This window comes from Schistocerca serialis, chromosome 1 (genome assembly GCF_023864345.2).
Source record: "Schistocerca serialis cubense isolate TAMUIC-IGC-003099 chromosome 1, iqSchSeri2.2, whole genome shotgun sequence".
Classification (NCBI taxonomy): domain Eukaryota; kingdom Metazoa; phylum Arthropoda; class Insecta; order Orthoptera; family Acrididae; genus Schistocerca; species Schistocerca serialis.
In genome coordinates this window covers 696800118-696814457 of record NC_064638.1, presented here as the reverse complement: position 1 = coordinate 696814457, position 14340 = coordinate 696800118, and positions in this window count along the sequence as shown.

The following is a 14340-nucleotide window of genomic DNA, read 5'->3' as shown; positions in this document are numbered from 1 at the left end:
GCTTTGACCGGTGATGCACGTCTCCGGGGGCGCTGCTGATTTGCCGGTTTAGCCGCCGCGACAGGCAAACTCGCAGCAGCGTGCTGAGAGTCGATCTCTGTAGAGATAAAGTAAATAAGTACATTGTATATGTACGTGAGTTGTAACGATCACACACATGGTTATAAGGAGAGGGACTAATTACATTTTGGCCCTGACTCCAAGGCGTGAACAACTGATCGGGGCAGTCTACTGCTCCCTCAAAAAATTCATCGAATCCATCGTCCATTACTTGTTTGTAATCATCTAGAACAAACAAACAAGATATTTTATAAATAGAATTGTTAGAGAAAAAGAAATAAGTATATTATTATTAAAGATAGGTATTTTTTTAAATAAAACTTACGAGTGGGCTGTTGTTGTTGTTGTTCTACACTCCTGGAAATTGAAATAAGAACACCGTGAATTCATTGTCCCAGGAAGGGGAAACTTTATTGACACATTCCTGGGGTCAGATACATCACATGATCACACTGACAGATCCACAGGCACATAGACACAGGCAACAGAGCATGCACAATGTCGGCACTAGTACAGTGTATATCCACCTTTCGCAGCAATGCAGGCTGCTATTCTCCCATGGAGACGATCGTAGAGATGCTGGATGTAGTCCTGTGGAACGGCTTTCCATGCCATTTCCACCTGGCGCCTCAGTTGGACCAGCGTTCGTGCTGGACGTGCAGACCGCGTGAGACGACGCTTCATCCAGTCCCAAACATGCTCAATGGGGGACAGATCCGGAGATCTTGCTGGCCAGGGTAGTTGACTTACACCTTCTAGAGCACGTTGGGTGGCACGGGATACATGCGGACGTGCATTGTCCTATTGGAACAGCAAGTTCCCTTGCCGGTCTAGGAATGGTAGAACGATGGGTTCGATGACGGTTTGGATGTACCGTGCACTATTCAGTGTCCCCTCGACGATCACCAGTGGTGTACGGCCAGTGTAGGAGATCGCTCCCCACACCATGATGCCGGGTGTTGGCCCTGTGTGCCTCGGTCGTATGCAGTCCTGATTGTGGCGCTCACCTGCACGGCGCCAAACACGCATACGACCATCATTGGCACCAAGGCAGAAGCGACTCTCATCGCTGAAGACGACACGTCTCCATTCGTCCCTCCATTCACGCCTGTCGCGACACCACTGGAGGCGGGCTGCACGATGTTGGGGCGTGAGCGGAAGACGGCCTAACGGTGTGCGGGACCGTAGCCCAGCTTCATGGAGACGGTTGCGAATGGTCCTCGCCGATACCCCAGGAGCAACAGTGTCCCTAATTTGCTGGGAAGTGGCGGTGCGGTCCCCTACGGCACTGCGTAGGATCCTACGGTCTTGGCGTGCATCCGTGCGTCGCTGCGGTCCGGTCCCAGGTCGACGGGCACGTGCACCTTCCGCCGACCACTGGCGACAACATCGATGTACTGTGGAGACCTCACGCCCCACGTGTTGAGCAATTCGGCGGTACGTCCACCCGGCCTCCCGCATGCCCACTATACGCCCTCGCTCAAAGTCCGTCAACTGCACATACGGTTCACGTCCACGCTGTCGCGGCATGCTACCAGTGTTAAAGACTGCGATGGAGCTCCGTATGCCACGGCAAACTGGCTGACACTGACGGCGGCGGTGCACAAATGCTGCGCAGCTAGCGCCATTCGACGGCCAACACCGCGGTTCCTGGTGTGTCCGCTGTGCCGTGCGTGTGATCATTGCTTGTACAGCCCTCTCGCAGTGTCCGGAGCAATTATGGTGGGTCTGACACACCGGTGTCAATGTGTTCTTTTTTCCATTTCCAGGAGTGTATTTGCCGTTGAATGGTCTTGATCTCACAATCAACGGCTATGAGATCATCAATCGAGGTTCCTGCAAGAGAACGAAATAAAAATTTTAATTATTTTGAAAAAAAAGGATAGATAGAATCAAAGAAGATTTATTTTTCAGTATACTCACGTGAGTGGCGGTGTTCTGGAGCTGGGGGCTGAGCCCAATTATGTAGGGGGCTATGTGGGACAGCCCTGAGGTCTGTTTCTAGCTCGAGCTGGAATTGCCTTAAGTGATGTAGAAACAAAGAAAAAAATAACAAGTACGAAATAAGAAAACAAATTTTTAAATGGTTAGTATAAACGATGAACAAGCTAGAATTAAAATTATACTCACAAGGCAAGCAGGCTGTCCGTCGAGCACAGGAGGCTGGGGCTGTGGAGCCTGTTGCGCTTCAGACCGTTCCTCGCAATCGAGGATAAAATGTGCGAGGTCCACTATAACAACGAGATATGTAATTAATAAGGAGAATAGATAAGATATACAGGAAAATTGATAATGAAAAAATAGAAATTATTTACTTACTCGGTAATGGCGTATCATGGACCCTGGACCTCTTGGCTGATGAGGACATGCTCGTAGAGGTAGCTCTCTTCATCTTATTCAGCAACGAAAAACAAACGAACGATGTGGCGGACAACGGACGAGTGAGAAAGATGAGTGGGGGGTGACTCCTTATATAAGTGTGATGACGTAGATCACGTGATCTTAGGATTAACGAATGGGGGTTGAGGATTCTGTAGGGGGGGGGGGGGGGGGGAATGAGTTCACTAGCAACTCTGGTGGCTGAAAGCTGAATTACACAGATGCTTCCAGGACATGGAGGAGAGCTGAGGATTTTATAAAATTATCGAAAAATAATTGATCGTATTTAGAATGGAGAGTGAATTGAAGATTTGAGATAATAAAGTGTATTAGGATGGGTGATTTATTATTAAAAGTATGTTATATAGGTGTAATTGGATGTTGACGGTATTAAGAATGGCTCTGAAGGAAATGTTTTTGGAGTTGAATATTGTTAGCTGTTTTTTTTTTCTTGGTAAAGAGAAGGTTAAGTATTTGTGAGCAGACATATAGAATTTGGTTGAGTTCTTATTTTGTGCAGATGGGGATTTGATTTGCGAACTTCGCGTTAGATCGACTTGCAGAGGGGAGTAGCTACGAGCGCGCGATGGATTTCAGTAGTCGCGGTTAACTACATGTGGAGCGAGCGATGTTGTCGGCGTAGGTACTGGAAGGCGTGCTCTGGCCATGTTCTAGATGGCGTGGATTGAACAACTGTATTCGGTTCATAGTTAGAATATTTACAGAGGAGTATGTGGGACGAGAGTGTAAAGGTGGAGACTGTGACGTGGGCGAAATCGAGCTCGTGGCACGAGAGAAGAGGCAAAGGCGACTTAGGTTAGCGTCTTTGTTTGCTAGAAGTGGAGTACACATTAGTACACGTTAGCGAATAAACATGGATCGGTAAGGGGACGTAGTGGTCGGTAGAGAGTTTAACTATTTCATTCGAAGTCCAGGTGGACGAAAATTGATTCGAGGTCGATGTGGTCTTCTCATTTTGGGACGAGAGAGGTTAATTAATTGGTCGATTTAATTAAGTACTGACGGGCAGTTTGTGTTAAATTAAATTGATTGCGCACTCGACTAGGGACGTGCGATCGCTCATGTGTACAGGAGTGTGTTTGTAATGGAAGGATATTGTTTGGATAATGAGAATAGGGTGATCTGTTAAGTTGGGGCCGAACACACGTGCTGTTGTGGAAGTTTCCAGTCTCAAGGAAATAGCTTTTGGCGCGAAAAGCGTGGCAGTGCGGTCTGTTTCCGAGAAACGCACGTGGTAGATGGTGAACGGTTGGTCTTGGCAGGTACTAACTTGTTAGGGAAAAAGAATTTTGGCGGGAAACGTGTAGACAGCATCTGTGAACAAAACAAATTTTTACAAGGGCGGTCGTGAGGTAGGTATGGACAGGGCGCAACATGTCCTGCAGGAAGAAAATTGGCAGGAAACGTGTGGCATGGCTTTCTTTCTTTCGTAGAGATGTGCAGTTTTCGACGTGCTGCTTTGGGGAGGGGGTGGACTCCCCTGTCCGGGAAAATATGTTGTTGTTGCCGACGAGAACGCTGGACCGGCTGTGACGTGGGGGTATGCAGTTGCTCCCTTACCTGCGGCGACCGTGGCAGGTAGGAGTAGGTCCCTCAGCTGGCGACGATTTCAACTAAACCAGTTTTTGTGTGAATGTCGTGGTGAGCTCACTGGGTGCAGCTGCCATCTCCAAGATGTGTGTACTAAGTGAGATGGAGAACAAGTGATGACCGTACTTACAGAAATAAAGACTTCCATCCTCTTTTCCTGCCAATTCACAGGAGGTGACTACGTTAGTACAAGTGCAATTTATTATTATTTGACACGATTTTGATAGGTTAGCAGTGAAAAAAAATAAGTGAGTGGGAATGTGGGCTATTTCGTACGTGTGATAGATTATGGTGTTGGAATTTGAAGTTGGGACAGATTTTTGTTGCGGGTGTAAAGGAAATGGTTTTCCTTTTCAGACATCTTGATTCTGTGTTAGTGGAGGCAGGCGAATAATAATAATAATAATAAATGATAAATAATAATAATAAAAGAGAAGTACAGTTTTGCATGCATTATCCCATTGGAATTGGAATTTGGAGCCTATTTTTCTGTAGGCGTAGATTAGTGGACGTAGTCCAATTGGTCTATTTAAATAATAATAAATGATAGTGAATGTTAATAAATGATAATCAATAATAATAAGGACAAGTATGGTTTTGCATCCATTATCCTGTTGGAATTCAAACTTCCCGCCATTTTTTCTTCTGGAGGCTTAGGTTAGTGGACATAGCACAATTGGTCTATTTTCCCGCCAAAATTCAAACTTCCTGCCATCTTTTCCTGAGGTTAGGTTACTGGACATAGAACAATTGACCTATTTCGCGCCAAAAGCCGCCATCTTGGATGATGTCATGTGCTGTTGCCAAGTCTACATGCTGCCATCTTGGATGACGTCATCGCCGCCATCTTGAATAAATTTGGCAACAATGCAGCGTGCCCTCATACATAGGTTGTCCCTCTACTATTGCTCCTCCCCCAAGTCTCTTACTCCATGTCAAACGAGCAATGTCAGTAAGTCATTATGTGGAAATCAACAGCGTACCAGTGGATTGATGGGATGGAAAAGACATCGTCGTTGTACTGTAATAATAGGCCTACACATCACAGTCGATAGTGTGATCACTTTTAGCAATTTTACAGTAATTTTAACACTGAACAATGATGCAACAGCATGCTTTCCAGTTTCAGTATCATCGCTTAACTGCCCCTTCTCTACTTTGCAAGTACCATTGCGAATGGTGCAGTATGACCATTCAATGTTAATTCTCGAACATATATGAGGGTTGAATGAAAAGTTATGTCTCCACCTTCGTTAATTGGGTTTGGATGGGAATATTTTAATAAGTCAAACGTAGAATTAATCCTTAGAATGTGATCTTTAATTACCAATATTCACATTTTCACATAATCACCAGTCAATTGAATACATTTCTGACAACGGTGAACAAGTTTTCTGAAGCCGTCACGGAAGAAGTTGACACTCTGTTTCTGCAGCCACAGTCTCACAGTTCTCCCAACGTCTTCATCAGAAGAATAATGGTGACCTGGCAGATTGTCTTTTATTATCGTGAACAGATAGAAGTCAGACGGGCTAAATCTGGACTGTATGGAGGATGCCGTACGGTGGTGAGATTCAGTCTCTGAAGTTCTGCTGTGGTTTCACGTGAAGTGTGTGGTTTGGGATTGTCATGCTGCAGGGAAACATCTCCCTTTTCCTTTCGAACCCTCGGTAGCCATCGTTTCAGAGTTCGCAGCGCTGTGATGTGACATTCTGAATTTGTTGTCGTTTCAAGATCAAGGAAATTAACATGGATAACACCATTTGAGTCCCAGAAGACTGTTGCCATGATTTTTCCAGTTGAGGGCTGCGTCTTGAATTTCTTTTTTGGGGGCGAATCTTTTTGTCGATATTCCAAAGACTGACGTTTCGTCTCTGGGTCGTAATGGAGTACCCAAGTCTCGTCTCCTGTCACAATTGAATGGAGAAAGGCGTCACCTTCATTCTCGTAACACGAGAGAAGTTCCTGCCAAATTTCAAGTCTGCGCGCTTTCATTTCAGGAGTCAGCATCCAGGGTATACCCATGGAGCAGAGATCTTCTGATAGCCAAGCAAAGCAATAATGTGACCCACATGTTCTTGTGAAAAGCCGATTGTGCTTGCAACTTCTCTCTGAGTGGTACGACGATTGTCTTGAATCAATCTGTCAACATTTTCTTTATGAAACTCGGTGGTTGCTGTCACAGGCCGTCCAACTCTTTGTTTGTCACACAGGTCAGATGGTCCCACCTGAACATCTAAAACTTACTCGCCCAACGACGCACAGTACTCACATCGACACAATCACCATAAAATGCTTTCATTCTCTGGTGAATCTCCTTTGGGGTGACGCTTTCTGCTGTCAAGAATTCAATGACTGCTCGTTGCTTAAATGTTATTGACTGACCGTCTGCACAGGGTTCCATACTTTACACTGTAACATCACAGCTGCCAACTGTTGAAGAGTTATGAAGGTGGTGGAATTACTTTCCAGTCAAGCCCCATACATCATACAGAAAACAGAGCAAACGCACAGAACATGTAGAATATGTGGGTGGAGGCGACTGGATGCAATCGAGTACAATGTTGTACTATGCTCCCCGATCAGAAAAATAGTGCATTTGTGCTAGGTGTTGGTAGCTGTACTACATTTACAAGTAACTTTAGAACACGGAAAGAGAAGTGGTGTCATGCTCACATGGGTAGAAGTGACATACAATCGACAGAATTACAAAAATGACGGAAAATACGTATAAACTGAGGGAAAATATGCGGAAATGTGAGGAAATTGAGGAAGTACTTGCGTGTCTTCTGGTTGGCACAGAACAATTCTTGTACATGGGAACAAGTATGTCACGGAAAGAGGAGTCCGAGAAAACGTTGACAAGGAAGTGCTGGGAATCAGTGAAACAGTCACTTTTTTTTTCCTTCGAGGTAGCAGTCTACTGTTTGTCTATTGAGGTAACAGTGATACACGCGAGTTGACTACTGTATTTGACGCTTTCCAGGAAAACAGAGAACCCTCTGCCTCTAAACTTACATGCATCTGCATTAAAGGATAACAGAGAGAGGATAGAGTGATCGGTTGAAATGGAGCTGTAACGAGGTACGATTTAATGGCAGACAGATGATGCATTCTACGGAGGTAGAGAGGGAGAGAGATGTTGCTGCAGGTCATTTGGCCATTTCTTTCTGCTGTTCTGTCAGTCATGTGACATAGCCTGCGTTTGACTCGTGTACAACCATGTGTTCTGTGTGTGACTTAGAGCACTGTCTACTTGTGATCGTGAACAGCAAACCTCTTGGTCATCAGAACACTTCCATCTCATGTGTGAGCCCGCATCTCGTGGTCGTGCGGTAGCGTTCTCGCTTCCCACGCCCGGGTTCCCGGGTTCGATTCCCGGCGGGGTCAGGGATTTTCTCTGCCTCGTGATGGCTGGGTTTTATGTGCTGTCCTTAGGTTAGTTAGGTTTAAGTAGTTCTAAGTTCTAGGGGACTGATGACCATAGATGTTAAGTCCCATAGTGCTCAGAGCCATCTCATGTGTGATGAAATGTGACCAGCCTGTTTCGACACATTCCTCTAAACAAACGAAGATTTATGTGATGTACTCCATTCCCCTGTCGCATCTTAGGTATAAAATCGAGACTTCGGTTTCGTAACTAAGATGATTCCAAGTTAGCGATAGATGTTTGTGAGGCAGTGCAGTCCCTGTGTATAAATCCGCTTGACAGATGTTCTGTTAACAGAATTGGTGGTGACATGACGTGTAATTTCACATGGCAGACGCTGCTGCTATGCATTTATCTGTTTCCTTGTAAGAGGTATTCTCCATTACTAACGATCATTTTATATAGGACTGATTCGGGCATAGTATGATTTCTGAACCGTGATCGGATGTGAACAGTGGATGCTATACATCTCGGGGAAGCTGTATTGTGCGCATATCACACAGAGCCGACGTTTTAAGGTAGAAGCTTTTTCATTTTACAGTTTGTTATCATAGTTTATAGTAGAGAACCTGCAAGAAGGATGTATCTCACGCACTGGAAATATATTTCTTTCATTAGAATATTAACAGCGCTACATTCCACATGACTAATAGGCCTGGAACTGAAGCGATCTAGCCGGCCGAAGTGGCCGAGCGGTTCTAGTTGCTACAGTCTGGAACCGCGCGACCGCTACGGTCGCAGGTTCGAATCCTGCCTCGGGCATGGATGTGTGTGATGTCCTTAGGTTAATTAGGTTTAAGTAGTTAAAAGTTCTAGGGGACTGATGACCTCAGAATTTAAGTCCCATAGTGCTCAGAACCATTTGAACCATTTTTTGAAGCGGTCTAACATTATACCCTCCCTGAAGTGCAGAACCGTATAGTCTTAGGAGTGCATGTGTTTATGTTCTCTCTTACCAATACCCTCCAGGTACTGATCCTAGACTCTAGAAGAATACTTTAGAATTGATATCATCGCTGATTTACATAAAATGCTTCACACTCCATCCGTCTGAAGCTCCATGATGCACAAAAACCACCCATTTCTTGTTCTTCTTGATCTTCTGCTATTACGTCACATTTTCAAATCTGCTACTATACACCGATAAGGGGTACTAACCCCCTCGATATGGGCACACCTGAAGAAATCTTGTGCACTTGGATGGGTGCGGACTCGGCAAGCTCGACTCATTCATGACACACGAAATGTAGCGGCCTACTCCTGGTCAGCTGCAGATTAAATCGAAAATGGTGCTGCAGGATGGGTTGGTCAATTACAGTGCAAGAGGATCTTTCAGTCTCTAACTTTATCCTAAGACTGCTAGAATGCCCTGTGACTCCCATCCACATAGAGAAGGTCGTAAATTATACACTATGCTCGAGGTGCTAGAAATATGTAGATCGCTGTTTGGTATGCTTTGATGATGTATATTTTTAAGAATTAACATTGAATAGTCGTACTCCACAGTCATCTATCTACCATTCGCAGTGGTACTCGCAAAGAAGAGAAGGGGCGGTTTAGTGATGTTACTGAAATTGGGAAGCATGCTGTTGCATCATTGGTCGGTGTTGACTTTACTGTAAAGTTGCTCAAATTGTTCGCACTATCAACTTTGATGCATATTATTACAATACATCGATGGTGTCTGTTCTATCCCATCTTTCCACTGGTATGCTGTCGATTACCAAATAATGACTGACTGAAATCGCTTGTTTGAGATGGAGAAAGAGTCTTGGTGGAGGAGCAACACTTTCTGGGGGTAGCTAGCACCATAACAGTGATCATGCACACGATTGCAGTATGAGGAATCAGTCAAACCAGAACACAGAGTCGTCAGCTATCACATCACTGTGACAGATGAACTTAAATGCAGAGGTCGTCAATCACCTTCGGACAGCAGTTTGGCATTGCTCCACAACACCGCAAAACTTTTCCAGTTTTCTTATGGTATAACTATCTTTTATTTAAAATCATCGAGTATGTGTGTGTGTTTCTGTGTGCTATGCAGCACCGACAACATGATTTACACCATGCGATGTCTAGTTTTCTGTGAGAGGCGATGGATCAGAACGTGTTGATGTCAGTTTAGAACCTGACCCGGCACAGACCACGAGTCATGGTGGTAAAAAAATGTATGGCACTATACAAAGCGTGATACAACAGCAAAAAAAAAAAAAAAAAGTGTTCCAAGCGACGACAAAGGCAGCTTCTCTTGCAACTGACAGTGTAGTCTGTGGGATACGGTCATCCTCCTAAAGTACGCCATTAACACATTCCACCGGTCTGTGCAAGCGACTTAGATCACTGGATACCTGCATCAATGGATCAATACCTGTTTATTTAATAGGATCGCCTCGTGCCCCCGATGCCAGCACACAGATGGTATTTGTTTTTGATGTATTGGAAGAGAGAGATGTGGTAAAATCTTGCCCAGTTCCTAATTTTCCCGATAAGAAACACCACCGTAACTGTTCTACTGTCTTTATACTACATAATGTTGCAGGAATGGGTGTCCTTTGGCATTGACCTTGCACATCGTACACTGTTAGTAGAGATACGACAACCTGTTCCCATTTCCATCAAATAGTCAAAACACGGTCCTGTCGCACTAACTCAGCTTAGTCTGTTTCTACACGGATTGCAGAATGTGATAGATATAGCTCTCTCTGACTTCAGTTCAGTTCTGACTTAAATTGTAACGATCACATGCGCAAAGCTGCAGGGTGGAAGCACAGAGTATGAGGGGCAGTTGCAAGATGCATAGGGACTATCTAAAGTTTTACTGTAGCAGATAGGTTCGAGAAAGGTGATTCGTTTCGAGATATGAGAGTGCCAGAAATATGATTCCCTAGTGGCTGTAATCATTAAAAGACTTATGCATAGGATCCAACGCAGGTATGTGGTTTAATGGAAAGACTTGATTGCAAATCACAGACATCATTTGTACTGGAAAGCGTAGCACTAGAGATCTGAAAAGCTAGTGTACATTTCTTACGACCCCAATCAGCATGCCATCTACTGTATGTGAATCTTCTCAATCAACCATCGCCTATAACCCAGTGGATATATCACAAAACCTCTGACATGGCATCGAGAAAGAATGCAACACAAATACTGGAGAAATAGCTAGCGGCTGCATGAGAGAGTTGCAAATACAGGCTTCATACCGCATTCCATAGCCGAAGCACTTTCTAAATTCGGTGATTATATTATGAGCTTAAACCCATCGGTAACGTGTAGCCGCACTGCTGCTCTGGTTATATACACTTTGGCAATCACTGTCTATATCCAGTGTCTTGGTATTTGTCTGGAAAAACTACTTCTCTCTGAGATAATGCCATACCTCAATTTATAAGGCTTGTACAGTTTTTAACACAGATATCGTTAGTGATATTTGTCGGCACCTATATAACTAAGACCGGTTCTGACAGTAATATAGTTGTTGCGATCGCGTTTTTGACGTCTGGCGGTTTGTAAGACGGTTACGCTTCTCTTTTTAAGACACTGTGGTATCACTTGCAAGGAAAACTTATGAGACATGTCCACCAATTGCTGATTTTTGGTCAGTATTGTTTCGTATCGCCAGCAATCAGTTATTGTCTATGTGTTATACTTAGTAGTAGGGGATATGTGATAGGTTCGCCTTAAGCATCAGGCTTATAAAGTATTTGTGTGTGTGTGTGTGTGTGTGTGTGTGTGTGTGTGTGTGTGTTCCAACATGATTATGTCCGATCATAGCCGGCCGAAGTGGCCGTGCGGTTAAAGGCGCTGCAGTCTGGAACCGCAAGACCGCTACGGTCGCAGGTTCGAATCCTGCCTCGGGCATGGATGTTTGTGATGTCCTTAGCTTAGTTAGGTTTAACTAGTTCTAAGTTCTAGGGGACTAATGACCTCAGCAGTTGAGTCCCATAGTGCTCAGAGCCATTTGAACCATTTTTTTTTGTCCGATCATAGAAAGGTACGGATTTGACGTGGAATACTGCGATAGCTGCAAAAGGAATGAAAGATTTTTTTTCTTGGAAAAGTATGTCAGGTCATAAGAATGGTACAGATATCTCTATTTTCAGAGCCACAGCCGTCAGCAGGTTGTATTAATGATACTTCGCTCTTTGTCGAATGTTGTCCAATTGAGACCGCGATCTAATTATTTAATTGTAAGTATAGTGATCAAATATGTATGTGCCGTTTTCCTAGGACGATTCTGTCTTGGGGTGCGTGGCAAGAATGATTCGCGTTTCTGGCTAATGGTAGGAGCTGTCCGAACGGAGAGGTCTGTTGGGGTGCAGGAATGTACTTGAACTAACTGTCTCGTCCTCTAGACAGCTGAATAGCGAACTAATACCACAGTCTCAGTATATGTTGGACTGTCTTCATGATCGCTTGGAAATTTGAGAAGATTCGGTATGGACAAGTGTTTGTGCTGCAGCATTATTTCCTTCCATGTAATTTATCTGGGGACTGTTTCTGCATATTTCCTGTCTTTATTTGGTTGAGAGAACATCGGCTGTGTTGTGTGCATCTAGCAGGTGGGAGAGGGGTGGAAGCACGTTAGCTGGTTCTCTAGACATGAGAAACACCTTAGTTGACTTTGTAAATTATAAGGGTGATTTGGAATCTGTTACATCACCGACATCGGTATTCGCAAGTGGAAATATCAGTTACCTCTATTTTTTTCGAGTTTTCACGTAAAAGTCTTCACAGACGAGATAAGTTTCTAGTTGCTCAGTGGATTACAGCACGCGCCACCTCGATAAAGTTTCGGGTTTCTAGAGAAATAATTTCCAGTCTATATCTTCGGAATTATACTGCCCAAGCGATACTGCTATGCAAGCGATATTGCTATGTGCTTGGAATAGAGAAGTATCGCGTAAATGGTATAATATTCCGGCAAACTATGTGTAAATACAGGTGTTCCTGTAATCCCAGTGTCTGGAGATCTGTGTAGAAAGCAAGCAAGCAGATCTGGTCCAGAAACAATGATGCTTTTGTTCCGCGGGGAACCTACCCAACCTTTGTAGAACAGTCTTTATGGTATATGTACTAGTGTCTGGTGGTCGCTAGCTATATGCAGGATACAGAAGTAATGATTTTGTATGGCGCAGGATACGTACTGTGTTTTTACTATATCACTACGGTATGTGGAGATCGTTTTCATGCTACAATATTGACGCTACCGTCGTCAGTGGCAGTGCAGTGTAATTGGAGAAGTGTCTTCCCGTATTTGACGATGTGTAGACAACTTTTGCAAGGTTTAACTGTTAGGACAAGAACTTTCGTGCAAACAAGCTGAGACATCACGAAACCCCCTACAAAGCGACTGTTAACTATTTCTGCGGCACTTTACTATTTCTGAGAGGTAGACTTGGCTTTTATTTACATAGGCATGTGATGTCAGTATAGCATAGAGAACCTTTCTAGCTGCACCTGCGATGGTGAGTAGCTAGTCAGACATCTCTCACTTGACGCTGGACCAAAGGTACAAAAACTATCCGTCAGCCATGGTAAACACGTGAATGGCTAGACACATCTCGCACCTCCCGTTAGGATCGCTAAGAGCGATATATCTTCTGCTATTTTCGAAAGTATTGCAAAAGCTGAAACTTCCTGGCAGATTAAAACTGTGTGCTGGACCGAGACTCAAAGGAGTGCTTCTGTGATCTTTGGAAGGTAGGAGACGTGGTACTGGCGGAATTAAAGCCATGAGGACGGGTCGTGAGTCATGCTTGGGTAACTCGGTAAGTAGAGCACTTGCCCGCGAAAGGCGAAGGTCACGATTTCGAGTCTCGATCCTGCACACAGTTTTGATCTGCCAGGAAGTTTCATAGCAGTGCACACTCCGCTGCAGAGTGAAAATTTAATTCTGGATTGCAAAAGATTTCTATAGCGTGTCCAGAGGGAGACTTGGCAGTTATTTACATAGATACATGACATTAGGGTAACATTTAGAACCTTTTAGCTGCTATGGTGAGTTGCTCATCAGTTAGGTCTTCGCTGGACCACAGATACAGAAGCTATGCATCATCGCGTCTACAACGGTGAACACAGAGTGCTTGGCCAGAGGTATCTTGCAGGCTGAATCGATGTGCTCGCGTCGCCCAGCGTACGCACCTTGGGGTCTCTGTAGGGTAGCGAATAGTTCGTTGATATGTTGCGATTGATTATAGTTCAAAAGCATTTTTACATGCAATTTGTGTTTGTGCAGTGCATTATTTTCGGCTGTTTAAGTGTTTTGAGCATGTTTGCACAGCCTTTTACATGCATTATTTTTACCAATTTTGCGTGTAGCAAACACATCTGTTGCATTATTTTGTGAACAGGTCTCTGGGCTGTTCAATGCATTATTTCGACAGTTTTTAATTAGTGAGCATGTCCACAGAGCGTTCTACATGCATTATTGTGACAACTTACGAGTTGTTTGCATCTCTGTACATCAGCATACTGCATTATCTCGGTAATTTAAGAGTAGTTTGCACGTCTGTAGGCTGTGCAATGCATTATTTCGACAGTTTATAGTTAGTGAGCGTGTGTGCAGAGCATTATACATGCATTGTTTTGACAATTTACGTAGATAAGTGTACTGCATTATTTCGATAATTTACTTGCAGTTTTCAGGTCTGTAGCCTATTTGCTGTGAACCAAAGCACGCCAGCGCGAGTGTTTTGTATCAGTGTAATAAATATACTACTTGAAACCCGTCCCTAAATAAATTGTTCCAATTTCCCACTGAAAATAAATAAAGTGCACTTCTTCCTCCCTCCAACATCTGGATACGGACTGAGCCCTTTTCCCACAATTTTTCCCCAGGCCACCATGGGACAAGA